The following is a 14487-nucleotide window of genomic DNA, read 5'->3' on the forward strand; positions in this document are numbered from 1 at the left end:
AGCTGGAGCGGGAGCGAGGGACGGAGGGGGAGGGGGCGGAGAACTTTCTAGAGACGGCGGCCGCTAAGCCAGTTCGGGCTTTAGTGCTAAGGGTGCTTCTGTGAACGTGTGTGTGTGTGTGTTTTGGTTTGGTTTTTGGGGGGTTCCTTACCCCTTCTGGCTGCCTGGCCTCCCTCCCCCCACTCCTGGGACCCTCGGACTCTGGGGATTTCCCTCGCTCACCGCCCCCCGCCACCCCGGGGCCTTTCCCGGGCCCTCCCCCGCCCGTTGCCCGGTCTAACCGGATTCTTCCAGATCCTTCTCCATCCCCCTACATCACTCCAATACCGAGCCGGCCAGCCGCCCCAGATCCGCCCTACACATTGCAGGCTGCAGCGTGGTTTGCTTAGCCGGATGTGAGTGGCCGCGCGTCCGTCTCCCCGCACCCGAGACGCGCATTTTTATAAAAGCCGGTCGTAAGCGCAGACCGCATGGCCTCCCCGTCTGTACTTGGCGTATATATACTTAACGAATTGGGGAGAGAGAGGGAAGGGGAGTCAGGTGGGGAGAAAACGAGTGAAAAGCGGTAATGCACAGAATCGGGGGAAACAACCTTGATTTCCCCAGAGCCGGGAACACGTGCCACCTTTAGCTCTTTAAAATGCTAGAGGCAGCCGGTTTGCAAGAAATGACCCGCTGAGCTAAGGACTCTTTAAATGGGGCGCATATTAAAGGGACCTTCTCCGGCAGTAATAAATCGACCAGTTTAGATTAATATTAAAGAGTAAAATGGTTTCAAGTCACGAGAAAAGTCATTCCATTTTACCAAAGACCCCACGGGAAGGAATATTTGGTTCTCAAGTGTTTCTCGACTGCCTGTGGCGTGCAGGGGATCTGGGCAGCAAGTCCGCTCTGCAGCACCTGGATACCTAAACAAATAGCCTTTGACGAAGAACCATCTAGAGAATTGATTTTGCTCAGCGCTTAACCGCGTTTTAACACAGTGCCTGGTGAGTGGTATCAAATACTTACTGACTGCATTAATTTGTATTTCAGTAATTTTTTATTTTGAGTCCTCGCTACGTGCCTGGCACTGTGCTGCTGTTGTACACAAGCTGTCCCGTTTAGGTACATAATTTACCCTATTATAAATGAAATTGCAATACCCTAATGTAATTGGATCATTCATTATAGTGCTTTCTGATGGAGCCTAATGGGAAGGGATGCTGAAGAAATAAAACCATTTCCTCCAGCAATTTACAGCAAATGACATTAGTCGTAACTAACACATGTCTCATTAGATGACTGGGGATATCCCAGAGGGTATGGAGGGAGGTTTTCCAAAACTCCAGGAGATGGCTGGTGGATAAGGTGCTGGCTGAATGGGTTGTCAGTTACCTTGCTGTTGATTTTTGTGCACTTGGCTAACCCAGCGTGTGCTGGTTGGTTGGTTGGTTGGTTGGTTTCTTGGGTTACTGATTTATTTTAAGGGAGAGAATCTCAAGGTGACCTGAGCCGAAACCCGAGAGTCAGAGCCTTAACCGACTGAGCCACCCAGGTGCCTATGTGTTAGTTTCTTTTGATGCTAGGGTCATTGGGTATTATCTGGAGGAATGAGTTGTGATGGAAAAGAAAGTTACCATTAGAGAGGACTGCTTTTCTATGCCTTTTTCTTTATTGGAAGCAAATAGCATAAGTCTCCATCTTTTAGTGACCCTTAGCTCGGTCCCAAGTGCCACTGCGGGTTGGGTCACTCTGGTACCTTTTGATCTGGAGCAGGTTCTGGAGGTAGTAACATTTGTCAATGAGAGGAGGTGTGATGGCGGGGAAAGAGGAACGGAACACAGGTATCTAGCACAGTACCCCCCTTCAAGCTGGTGGTTACTGAACTATGATCCTTATTGTAATGTGGTGGAGGTGGGGGCAGAGTGCCAGGAACACGGAAGTCTATTAGAGTGGGGAAGGATAGGGTGGGAGGGAAAGAAGAAGGACAGGAGGAAAGGGTTCCAGTGAAAATTTTTGACCAGGTTCAGTGGATGAATACAGGAGGGGCTGGGAGGTGGAAGGGAGGGGTAAGGGGCAGTAGGCATTGGATTCTTGAATTCCCAGACCAGAACCTTGTTTCTAGATTCCCCTCCCCCATTCTTTACATTATATTTTTCTGATTGTAAAACTTATACATACTCAATGCAGAAAGTTCCCAGATATTTTGTTCTTTCCCTCCCTTGACTGAACCCGTTCCTAGCTATTTAAATTAGTATTCCCATTAAAGATGTTTAACACTGTACTTATTTCCACTGGTATTAATTTCCACTCATTCAAAATCCTTCCATTTTTTTTTCTTTTTGCTACAAGAAGAGAATATAACTTTTTTTTTTTTTTAATCCCCTTATTCTGTAGATGACTCATGCTGTGGCCAGAAGTTTTATTATTGCTAAAATTCGCCTTCTTGAGCTCATCTACTTCATCCCCCTAATGCTGGGCCCATCCTTCAGACATGAAGACCCTCCTGTCTTTTAAAGTTGTTGTTTTGAGCTTCTTTGACTACCCATGCTCTTAAACATTTAGAAAATAGATATATTTGAATCATTCAAAAGTATTTGGGGGAAGGTTGGGGGAGCTGGGTGATCCTGGTGGTGGGTGTTGTGGAGGGCACGCATTGCATGGAGCACTGGGTGTGGTGCATAAACAATGAATTCTGGAACACTGAGAGATTAAAAAAATAAAAATTTTAAAAAAGTATTTGGAATGAGTATGTGTGTGTGCTTGTACATGTGGACATACACACAGTATGTAACATACCTACATGATGAACCTTGGGATATACCGCCGAGCCCAAGGATCACAACATTACTGCTATGAATTGTGTCAAAAATGTAATAGCAAACCCTGCTGGGTTTTGCTTAAAGAATAGTAAAACACTAATTCATAAAGATATGTGCACCCTTATATTTATTACAGCATTATTTTCTTTTTCTTTTTTTTAAAGATTTTATTTTAATTTTTATTTAATTTAATTTATTTATTTTAAAGATTTTTAAATTTTTTTTTTTTTTTATAAACATATATTTTTATCCCCAGGGGTACAGGTCTGTGAATCGCCAGGTTTACACAAATTCACAGCACTCATCAAAGCACATACCCTCCCCAATGTCATAACCCCACCCCCCTTCTATTTTAAAGATTTTATTTATTTGACAGAGAGAGCAGGAGAGCATAAGCCAGGGGAGTAGCAGAGGGAGATGGAGCCTGGTGTGGGTCTCGATCTCAGGATCCTGGGATCATAACCTGAGCTGAAGGCAGACACCCAATCAACTGAGCCACCCAGGTGCCCCACAGCATTATTTTCAATAGCTAAATTCTGGAAGTACCCCAACGGTCCATTGATAGATGAACGGATGAAGATGTGGTGTATTTATATAATAGAATATTACTCAGCCATTAAAAAACAAAATCTTGCCATTTTTAGCAACATGGATGGATCTAGAGAGTGTAATGCTAAGTGAGGAAAGACCGTCAGAGAAAGGCAAAACAAAACAAAACAAAGAAAATAAGACTCTTAACTCTAGAGAACGAACTGATGCTTACCAGAGGGGAGATGGATGAGGAATGGGTGAACTAGGTGGAGAGGATTAAGAGGGCACTTAATAAACAATAAACAGTAATGCAGAGAATTATGGAATCATTATATTGTACACTTGAAACTAGTATAAAACTACTACAGAAACTAAACTGAATTTTTAAAAAATGTAATGCCAAAAGTGTTAAGGACACTTATATAATTTCTTTCTACTTTTGGTGTCTTTTGACTGAGAAAATGCAAGCTATACTACTGACTAAAACAAGTACTGCATAGTTCCTGAAACATACATTTATTTACTTACTTATTTTAGCAGTTACTGGCCATTTTTATTATGTTTTTATTCTAGGTAGACTCCACACCTAATACGGAGCCCAACGCAGGATTTGAATTCACGACCCTGAGCTCAAGACCTGAGCTGAGATCAAGAGTTGGATGCTTAACCCTCTGAACTACCCAGGTACCCCCAGTCCATTTTCATACACTTGAAAATAGTAGACTTTTGGGAGGTTTGCATGCAGGAGTGCATAGCGTAAAGGCTAAGCTCTTGAGCTCCGGCTTGGGTTCACATTTCTGTTTCAGCGTTGAACACTCTGTGGGCCCTTGGGCAAGTTTTCCTGAGCTCTAAAAATGGGAATTCTGCTAGTACCTACCTTAGAGGGGTTTTGTTTGAGGATTATATGAATGATTAGGTGTGAAGTACTTAAAGCAGGGCATGGCACGTAGTAAGTAGGTAAGTGATAATTACTCTGGGTACCACGTTTTATTTATTCAGCCCAATGATTGCTGGAATATGGAATAAAAGCCCCGGAGGACCCTGTCTTTAGCCCTTCAGTGGAGAGCTGCTGGTCTAGACAAGGGTTTGGGGTGTCATTTCGAGGGGAGTGCATCTTTCCTGATGTTAAATCATATCTGTACATTTTTTTGCTCTTTAACACTCAATGATGAATCTGACTGTCTGTTATACCTCACAGTATCTTTGTGTGCTGACATTTTGTCATTCTAAAAAGCCTGGGAGCCCTGTGAAGGTAAGAATTTGGTCTTCATATTTCTGTGGGCTCCACCATTATCTGATCTCTCTGGGGACAGGAGGACAGAATATTTATTGGTTGTCCTGCTAAGTGAAAGAGTTGTTCTTTTTAAACATAAAGTCTCATTTCCTGGGACACCTGGGTAGCTCAGTGGCTTAAGCCTCTGCCTTCAGCTCAGGTCACGATCTCAGGGTCCCAGGATCAAGCCCTGCACCAGGCTCTCTGCTTAGCAGGGAGCCTTCTCCCCTCGCCCCACTGCCTGCCTGCCTCTCTGCCTACTTGTGATCTCTGTCAAATAAATAAAATCTTTAAAAAGAAAAGTCTAATTTCCCACCACAGATAAATATATATATTTTTTGTTTTGCTCCTAGGGTGACCAAAAGCAGCCAGTCTTTATCCTTCTCTGTCTAGGGATGCACTGAAATATGGCTTTGGCCTTGTTTTTCAGGGGATCATATAGCCAAATACTTACTTTGGCATTATTTCTAGTTTCTCAAACTTGAGTGCGATTAAAGATTAGGTGTTTGTGAAGGTTGTCATCCTGTCTAATTAACATAACTAGAATGAGGATTGTTGTTTGAGAAAAATAAAATCTTGCCCTCCATGGTCCTTGGTTGAAAGTAAATGTATATTTAAGATTGTGAATGTGCACCTAATGACCACAGGAGCAATGCAACAGCTGTCATTACTGAGAAATTAAATAATTTTTTGTTCAGTACAGGGTCATACTTCTATAATGGGTCTGCTAATATTTTTAAATGTTTAAGTTGTAATAATAAGAAGTTTGTATGAGAGTTTGGATTTATTCTTCTATTCCAGAAGTTCATTCTATGTTGGTAATAGCTTTAGTTTAGTCAAATACTGACTTTAGTATTTATTTCTTCAACAGTTATCCAAAATGTGTACTCAGAGCGTCTCTGTCTTTAACCTTGCACTTGATGACCTTTACCCTCTCCACAGCTAGCCACCTGCTGGAGAACTATCAGATATTTCCTCGGGCTTACTACCTCAGGTGTTATTTTCTCATGGAGCCTTAGCCAGGGGTGGGAATACTCACACAGTGTCTAGGGTAGACCAGACAGAGAGAGCCTCATATACCTTTGGGGAGAAGGGTGTCCTTTTGTAAAGGGGTTCTTGGTTTGCTCCTTTGTTGATCAATTACTTGACATCCCAGCTAGCCTCTTTCCCATGGGAAGGAAAGATAGGGTTATGGAGAACATCCCTCAGCCCACTGATTCCCACTAACGTTCGCCACCACAGCTTCCTCGAAATGGCCAGTTGGAGTTAAAGAGATTTCCTGAGAACGCATTGGGTTCCAAGTTCAGCAGTAGGGATTACGGGGTGCCTAGAGTCTACCACAGAATTATCTTATGCTTGAGGTGCTTACACAGAGAAGTTAGACCAACACCAAGGGCTGAGCAGTGTGGCACTGATTCAGAGTACAAAATGCCCAGATCTGGTAAGGGGTAGGGTATGCTGGGCAGTCCTCAGAATGAACTAGAACTTGAGAAAGATCTTGAAAGATGGATAATAATATTTTTTATTTATTTATTTTTAAAGGATTTTATTTATTTATTTTCCAGAGAAAAAGAGAGAGAGAGAGAGAGAGCGTGCGCGAGCACGCACACGCATAAGCAGGGGGAGGGGCAGAGGGAGAAGCAGGCTCCACGCTGAACAGGGAGCCTGATGTGGGACTCCATCCCGGGACGCTGGGATTATAAACTTGAACCTAAGGCAGGTGTTTAACTGACTGAGCCACCCAGGCATTCCGAAAGATGGATAATAATATGTATTTACTTATAAATATATACCTTAATGAATTCTTACGTGTATATGTATGTACTAGCTATCACATCAAGGTAGAACACTTCAGCACCCCACCAGCCTCCCTCACGTCCCCTGCTTGGGCAATAATTATCTCCAGGAGTAACCACTCTTCTGACTTCCATCACAATAAATTATTTCCCTCTGTGTTTGAACATCATTCAAAACAAATCCTATAGCATGTACTTTTTTTGGATTGACTCCCTTCATTCCACATTATGTCTGAGAAATTAATCCATTTTATTGTATGTAGGAGGAGTTCATTAACTTTCATTGTTATATAATATTTGATTGTATAACTATATCACAATTTTCTTATCCATTCCATTGTTGATGATACAGGGGTTGTTTCCAGGTTTCAGCTATTATTACAAAGCTCCTATGACTATTCTTTTTTTTTTTTTTAAGATTTTTAAAAAATTTATTTGAGAGAGAGCATAAGCAGGGGGAGTGGCCTGTAGAGGGAGAGATAGAAGGTGTCAGCAGGGAACCCGACTCTGGACTCCATCCCAGGACCCTGGGATCATGACCTAAGCTGGAGGCAGATGTCAAACTAACTGAGCCACCCAGGTGCCCCGTACTATGAACATTCTTATACATGACTTTTAGAGAGACAAGTGCTCATTTCAGTTGGATATGTACCTAAGAAATGGAATTGCTGGGTCATGGGTTTTTCTTATACTTAGCTTTGGTAATGCTGCCAATTTTCTGAAATCGTGGTATCAAGTTACACTCCCACCAGGAGTGTCTGAGAATTCCACTTCCAGCACATTCCTGCCAAAACATGGTATGTCAGTCCTTTTAAATTTAGCTTATCTGGGGGGTGTAGTGCTATGTAATTTGTATTCCCTTAGTAATTAATGAAGTCAAATACTTTTCATATACTTCTTGGCCATCAGGATAACTCATTCAAATTTTATCTATTCTTATCTTTGGCTCATTTAAAGAGATTACATTGTCTATCTTTTTGCTATTAATTTTGGAGTTTCTTTTCTATATTCTAGGTAAGATTTGCTTTGACAGATATCACAATACTCTTTTGGTCTGTAGCATGCCTTTTCTCTCACATAATGGTATGTTTTGGTGAACATTTTAATTTTAATGGAGTTCAATTTACTAGTGTATTTTTTATGGTTAGTGATTTTCTTTAATAAACTTTACTTTTTAGAGTGGCTTTAGGTTCAAAGCAAAACTGAGCAGAAGGCACAGAGGTTTTGCATAGACCCGGCACCTTCACACCCATTATTGTAGCCTCTCTCCATTATCAACACCCCTCACCAAAGGACTACATCTGTTATAATCAATGAACCTGTATCAACAGATTACTATCAATCCAAGTTCATAGTTTACACTAGGGTTCACTCTTGGACTCGTACATTCCACAGGTTTGGACAAATTTGTAATGACGTGTATTCACCATTACAGTAACCTACAGGTAGTTTTACTGCCCTAAAAATCCTCTGTGCTCTGCCTGTCCGTCCCTCTCTACCCTGGTAACCCCTGGCAAGCACTGATCTTTTTTCTGTCTCTGTAGTTTTGCCTTTTCCAGAATGTCATATAGTTGGGATCATACAGTAGCCTTTTCAGACTGGCTTCTTTCACTCAGTAATATGCATTTAAGTTTCTTCCGTGTCTTTTCATGGCTGACAGCTCATTTCTTTTTAGTATTGAATAATTTTGCCTTCTATGGATGTACTACAGCTTGTTGATCTGTTCACTCTTCAAGGACTTCTTGGCTGCTTCCAAGTTTTGGCAACGATATTGTTATTGGATAACAGTATGCAATTTATTGAATACGGAATAAAGCTGTTATAAACATCCATGTGCAGGTTTTTGTATGGACATCAGTTTTAAACTCCTTGGAGTATATTGCTGTATGTTAAGAGTATGTTTAGTTTTGTAAGAAACTGCCAAACTAAATTTCGAAGTGGGTGTTTTGCATTCCCCCCAGCGACAAATAGGAATTCCCTTCCTATTGTTCCATATCCGAACCAGCATTTGGTTTTGTCAGCGTTCTGGGTTTTGGCCATCCTAGTAGGTATGTAGTGCTATCTTGCTGTTTTAATTTTCTTTTCCCTGTGACTTAGGATGTGGAGCATCTTTTCATATGCTAATTTGCCATCTGTGTATCTTAGGTGTCTGTCAGGTTTTTGGCTCATTTTAAAATAGATTTGTTTCCTTATTGTTGAGTCATTTTTTTTTAAAGATTTTATTTATTTATTTGAAAGAGAGTGAGAGAGCACAAGTTTGGGGAGAGGACCCTGTTGAATAGGGAGCCTAATATGGGGCTCGATCCCAGGACCCTGAGATCAGGACCTGACCCAAAGGCAGATGCTTAACCGACTGAGCCACCTAGATGCCCCTTATTGTTGAGTCTTAAGAATTCTTTGCATATTTTGGACAACAGTCCAGTATCAGATGTACGTTTTGCAAATATTTTTCTCCCAGCCTGTGGTTTGTCTTTCCATTCTCTTGACACAGATTTTGCAGAGCGGAAGTTTCTAATTGTAATGACGTCCAGTTTATCCATTGTTTCCTTCATGGGTTGTGCCTTTGGTGTTGTACAAAAACTCATCACCATACCCAAGGTCTTCTAGGTTTTCTCCTGTGTTACCATCTAGGAGTTTTGTAGTTTTGCTTTTTACATTAAGGTCTGTGAATCCGGTTCGAGTTAGTTTGGTGAAGGAGTGAAAGTCTGTGTCTGGCTTTCATGTTTTTGCATGTGGGTCCAGTTCTTTTTTTTTTTTTTTTAAGATTTCATTTATTTATTTGACAGAGAGCACAAGTAGGCAGAGAAGCAGGCAGAGAGAGAGAGAGGAGGAAGCAGGCTCCCTGCTAAGCAGAGAGCCTGATGCGGGGCTCGATCCCAGGACCCTGGGATCATGACCTGAGCGGAAGGCAGAGGCTTTAACACACTGAGCCACCCAGGTGTCCCCGTGGGTCCAGTTCTTCCAGCACCATTTGCCGAAAAGCCTGTCTTTGCTGTATTGTATCACATTTGCTCCTTCGTGAAAGATCAGCTGTACTTCCTTGGATCTGTTTCTGCTCCCTGCTGTTTTTCATTGATCTATTTGTTTATTCCTTTGTTAATATTGCACTGCCCTGATTACTGCTGCAGCTTCCGAGCTCCTTTGTCACCTGTCCCATAGGACCATATGTAGATGTCTGTGGACTCTATTTTGTTCCCTTGGTCTGTCAATCTATCCTGTGCCAATACCTTCCTGTCTTCGTCACTCTGACTCTGAAATAAGTTTTGATATCTGGTAGCAAAAGTCCCTCCCCCCACCCCCAGTTTTATTCTTGTTTCAAGATTGCCTTGGGTTTTCCATTCTTTGATTTTTTTTCGTATGTATTTTATAATTACCTTGTCAATATCTTTAAAAAATGCTGAGATTTCCGTTGAGATTCACCTGAATTTATAAATCAGATTAGGGAGGGCGCCTGGTGGCTCAGTGGGTTAAAGTGACTGCTTTCGGCTCAGGTCATGATCCCAGGGTCCTGGGATGGAGCCCCACATTGGGCTCTCTGCTCAGCAGGGAGCCTGCTTGCCCCTCTCTCTCTGCCTACCGTGATCTCTGTCTGTCAAATAAATAAATAAAATCTTTTTTAAAAAATCAGATTAGGGAGAATTGACATCTTCAAATACTGAATTGTCCATCCATGAACATGATATATTCTGCCATTTGGGGGGATATTCTTTAATCTTTTCAGTAATGTATTGTGTTCCACATTTTCAGTGTAGAGGTCTTGTACTTCTTTTATTAGATTTATTCCTAGGCATTTTTTGGGTTTTGGTTCTGTTGCAAATGCCATTTTTAAAGGCTTACTTTCAGGGCGCCTGGGTGGCTCAGTGGTTTGAGCCTCTGCCTTTGGCTCAGGTCCTGATCTCAGGTCCTGATCTCAGGGTCCTGGGATCGAGCCCCGCATCGGGCTCTCTGCTCAGCAGGGAGGCTACTTCTCCTCTCTCTCTGCCTGCCTCTCTGCCTACTTGTGATCTCTGTCTGTCAAATAAATAAAATCTTAAAAAAAAAAAAAAAGGCTTACTTTCTAATCGTTTGTGTATTTCTAATGCAATTTTTTTTTTTTTGGTTTGTATGTATTTTAATTGTTGTAAAATATAGATAACAAAATTTACAATTTTAACCATTTTTAGGTGTAAGGCATAAGGGGTGTTAAATACATTCACGTTGTAAACATACAATGATTTCTTCTGGTAACAACTCTATTGAGATAATATTCAAACACCATGTAATTCACCATTTTAAAGTGTGCAAATTCAGAGGCTTTTAGTGTATTCACAGTGTTGTGCAACCATCAGTACAACCAATTTTAGAATATTTTCATCCCCCCCAATAAAGACACCCTGTACCCTTTAGTTATCACTTCCCAACGCTCCCCAGCCCCCAGCCCCAGCCTCTGGCAGCCACTCATCTGCTTTCTGGCCATCTACTCCCTTCTCACAATGCAGGTGTGTGAGAGGTTTGAAAGAATGGCTGGAGCTTCCTCTCTCCTTGCAGGTAATGCTTGAAGAGTTCCTGTAGATAGATGTCTTATCTGCTCCTGGACTCTGTCAGTCTTTTATTTTATTTTATTTTTAAATTTACTTTTTAAAAAATTTAAAAATATTTTATTTATTTATTTGACAGAGGGAGACACAGTGAGAGAGGGAACACAAGCAGGGGGAGGGAGAGAGGGTGAAGCAGCTTTCCCACCAAGCAGGGAGCCTGATGCGGAGCTTGATCCCAGAACCCTGGAATCATGATGGGGTCATGACTGGAGCCCAAGGCAGATGCTTAACAACAGAGCTACCCAGGTGCCCCTCTGTCAGTCTTTTAGACACTTGTATTCTTTTCGTTGCTTCTCTGCTCAGTTCTTAGCTTTTTATTTCTTTTCTGTTTCTTACTCATGAAACAAAGAAGTACGTCTCTAACATCTGTCACCCTCCCTTTCTGACCATCAAGGCAAACAAAGCCACTCTTCCTTGTTGGTGAGTTCTTCCAACCCCAACACCATGTCCTCCTCGATGGTGTGCCTTTCCCTGGTTCACTCAGCAGCTGCTTGAAAACACTTAAGTTTTCTCCATTTCTATTCTCCTGTTTTTCTTTCTCTCATGCAACTGGTTTTATTTCCATGCAACTGATTTTTAAAATCAGTTTTATTTTATTTTTTTAAGACTTTTTCTTTTATTTGAGAGAGGTAGAGAGAGGGCACAAGTAGGCAGAGCAGCAGGCAGAGGGAGAGGGAGAACCGGGCTCCCTGCTCAGCAGAGAGCCCGATGCGGGGCTCGATCCCAGGACCCTGAGATCATGACCTGAGCTGAAGGCAGACGTTTAACCAACTGAGCCACCCAGGCGCCCCAATACCAGTCCTATTTTTTTTTTTTAAGATTTTATTTATTTATTTGACAGAGAGAGATCACAAGTAGACAGAGAGGCAGGCAGAGAGAGAGAGAGGGAAGCAGGCTCCCCACTGAGCAGAGAGCCCAATGCGGGCCTTGATCCCAGGACCCTGAGATCATGACCTGAGCTGAAGGCAGCGGCTTAACCCACTGAGCCACCCAGGCACCCACCAGTCCTATTTTTAAAAAGATTTTATTTATTGTGGAGAGAGAGAAAGCACGAGTAGAGGGGAGGTCAGAGGGAGAAGAAGAAGCAGACTCCCACTGGAACAGGGAGTCTGATGTGGAGCTCGATCCCGGGGTCCTGGGATCATGAGCTGAAGGCAGCTGCTTAACTGACTGAGCACCCCAGGGACCCCTGGCTTCTATTGAAGTATAATTTACTTGTGCTTGAATTCACCAATTTAAAGTGCATAGTTTAATAAGCTTGATAAATATACATCTCCATGCGACAACGAAGGTGTCAGCTGGACTGACAAGATAGAGAATATTTCCATCATCCCCAAAAGTTCAGTTATACCCCTCTACAGAGAGCCCCGAGCAGTCCTCCTCCTAGCCTCTCAGCATCCACTAATCTGCCTTCTCTGACTATAGTTTTGCCTTTTTAAGAATTTCACAAAAAGGAATTATACAGTAGGTATCTTTTTTTTAAATAAAGATTTTATTTATTTATTTGACAGTGATCACAAGTAGGCAGAGAGGCAGGCAGAGAGAGAGGAGGAAGCAGGCTCCCTGCTGAGCAGAGAGTCCAATGCAGGGCTCCATCCCAGGACCCTAAGATCATGACCTGAACCCAAGGCAGAGGCTTTAACCCACTGAGCCACCCAGGTGACCCCAGTAGGTGTCTTTTATGTCTGGCTTCTGTCCCTTAGCATAATGCTTTTGAGATTTACCTGTGTTGTTGTATGTATCAGTGATTTGTTCTTTTTTTTTTAACAAAAATTACTAAATGGTATTCCGTTGTATACCACAGTTGATCTGTTCACTGGTTGAGAAACATTTAGGTTGTTGCCAGTTCGTGGCTACTAGGAATGAAGTTGCTGGGATGTTCTTGTACAGCTCTTTGTTTGGAAATATTTTTTCATTTCTCTTGTATATATACCCAGGAGCAGGACTGCTAGCTAGATGGCTTATATATGTTTGACTATAAAGAACTGCTAACCTGTTTTCTAAATTGCCTATGCCAATTTATTTATTTATATTTAAAGATTCTATTTATTTATTTGACAGAGAGACTGCAAGAGAGGGAGCACCAGCAGGGGGAGAGGGAGAAGCCCGCTCTCTGCTGAGCAGGGAGCCTGATGCAGGGCTCAATCCCAGAATCTGGGATCATGACCTGAGCCCAAGGCAGATGCTTAATGACTGGGCCACCCAGGCGCCCCTGGGTATAGCAATTTGTATCTCCACTGGCAATGTGGAGAGTTACATCGGCTCTGCATCCGTGCCACACTGATTGATCTAACCATTCCAGTGGGTATGCAGTAAAACATCACTGTGGTTTGAATTTGCATTGTTCAGATGAATAATGATGCCCAGCATCTTTTGTGGGCTTATTTCGGGTGTTTATGATGCCATTCTGAAAGTTGTTCAGTAAACCTTTGAGGGGTTGGATGAGTGGAATGGAATTAAGAGGTGAGGAGGACTTCTTTGGGAGCCCTGAGGAGAGCATTTGTTTAGTGAAGAAGGCATTTCCTTTCTAGTGGTATGAATTTTTAAATTTAGGGCAAACCTCTCGGGCAGCTCTAGTATTTTTCACTGTCAAAAATTGGGCTTCTGGACCCTAGTCCCTTTTTTCTTTGTGTGTGTGTGTGTGTGTGTGTGTGTGTACTCTCAATAGCTCAACAGACAGTAGATGTTTAGTGAGTATCCTGTACAATAAGTGTTAAGGCCTCTAAATAAGTAATAGGTGAACTTTCTCTGCAGGTGGACTATCTTACTGCTCTGAGTTTTTACCTACCTGGGGGCATGTCACTCTCAAACCTCTGTCTCCAGCCCCAAGCTCCTTCCCAAGTCCATTTCTCATGTTAGGTGTTAGGCAGTTTTCCACATGTCAAAATACAGACAATAAGCCTGCAGCCCCAAAAGGAGTGAGGTAATGATTCTCCTTGCCAAGAACCACCCTCCCCTGCCATGATGTCACATAGCTTATTGAAGCTGTGGAGGGAGTGAGGGCTGTGGGATCCCAGCTGGTGGTTGGATTTTGGCAGAAAGCTGAGACACCCAGAACACTAGAGACCACCTCCTATCAGTGGGAAGCTGAGTTAAAATCAAGAGAAACTAGTTGTCAAATTCAGCCTTTCTATGCACAAGAAAACAAAAAAACAAAAAAACAAAAAACATGCTGTTATAACGTTGGAGGAAGAAATTAGTGATCGCCTGCTAAAGTGAATGAAAGCAGCAGGAATAGGAACAACCACAAGGACAACAGGACAGAGTGGGAGACAAATATGGTATAATTTGGGGAATTTATAGTTAGTGTGGGGGATAGACCCACTCTAAGGATATGCCGTCCTTTGGATGCACTGATTTGGCTTGTACATCCTAGCTTTCATGGTCTTGGGAACTGTGTGGGAGCTGATAAAGGTGTCCCCCCAAGACCTCAATCCAGTCCATTCTCCATCCTTTTTTGCAGCTTCCCCTTCCTCCCAGGGGTGGTACCTGTGGTTAGGACAATG

General features: G+C 42.4%; 1 long non-coding RNA gene across 1 annotated transcript in view; it reads left to right on the forward strand.

The window, feature by feature from the left end:
• The first annotated feature begins 61 nt into the window (after positions 1-61).
• Positions 62-14487, forward strand: part of LOC309868337 — a 34217-nt gene continuing 19791 nt past the window's right edge. The window contains exons 1-2 of the long non-coding RNA XR_014313641.1: positions 62-989; positions 3909-4019. This is a non-coding gene — a long non-coding RNA (uncharacterized lncRNA). The remainder of the gene's footprint in view (positions 990-3908; positions 4020-14487) is intronic.

This window comes from Mustela nivalis (genome assembly GCF_964662115.1).
Source record: "Mustela nivalis genome assembly, chromosome: 7".
Taxonomy (NCBI): domain Eukaryota; kingdom Metazoa; phylum Chordata; class Mammalia; order Carnivora; family Mustelidae; genus Mustela; species Mustela nivalis.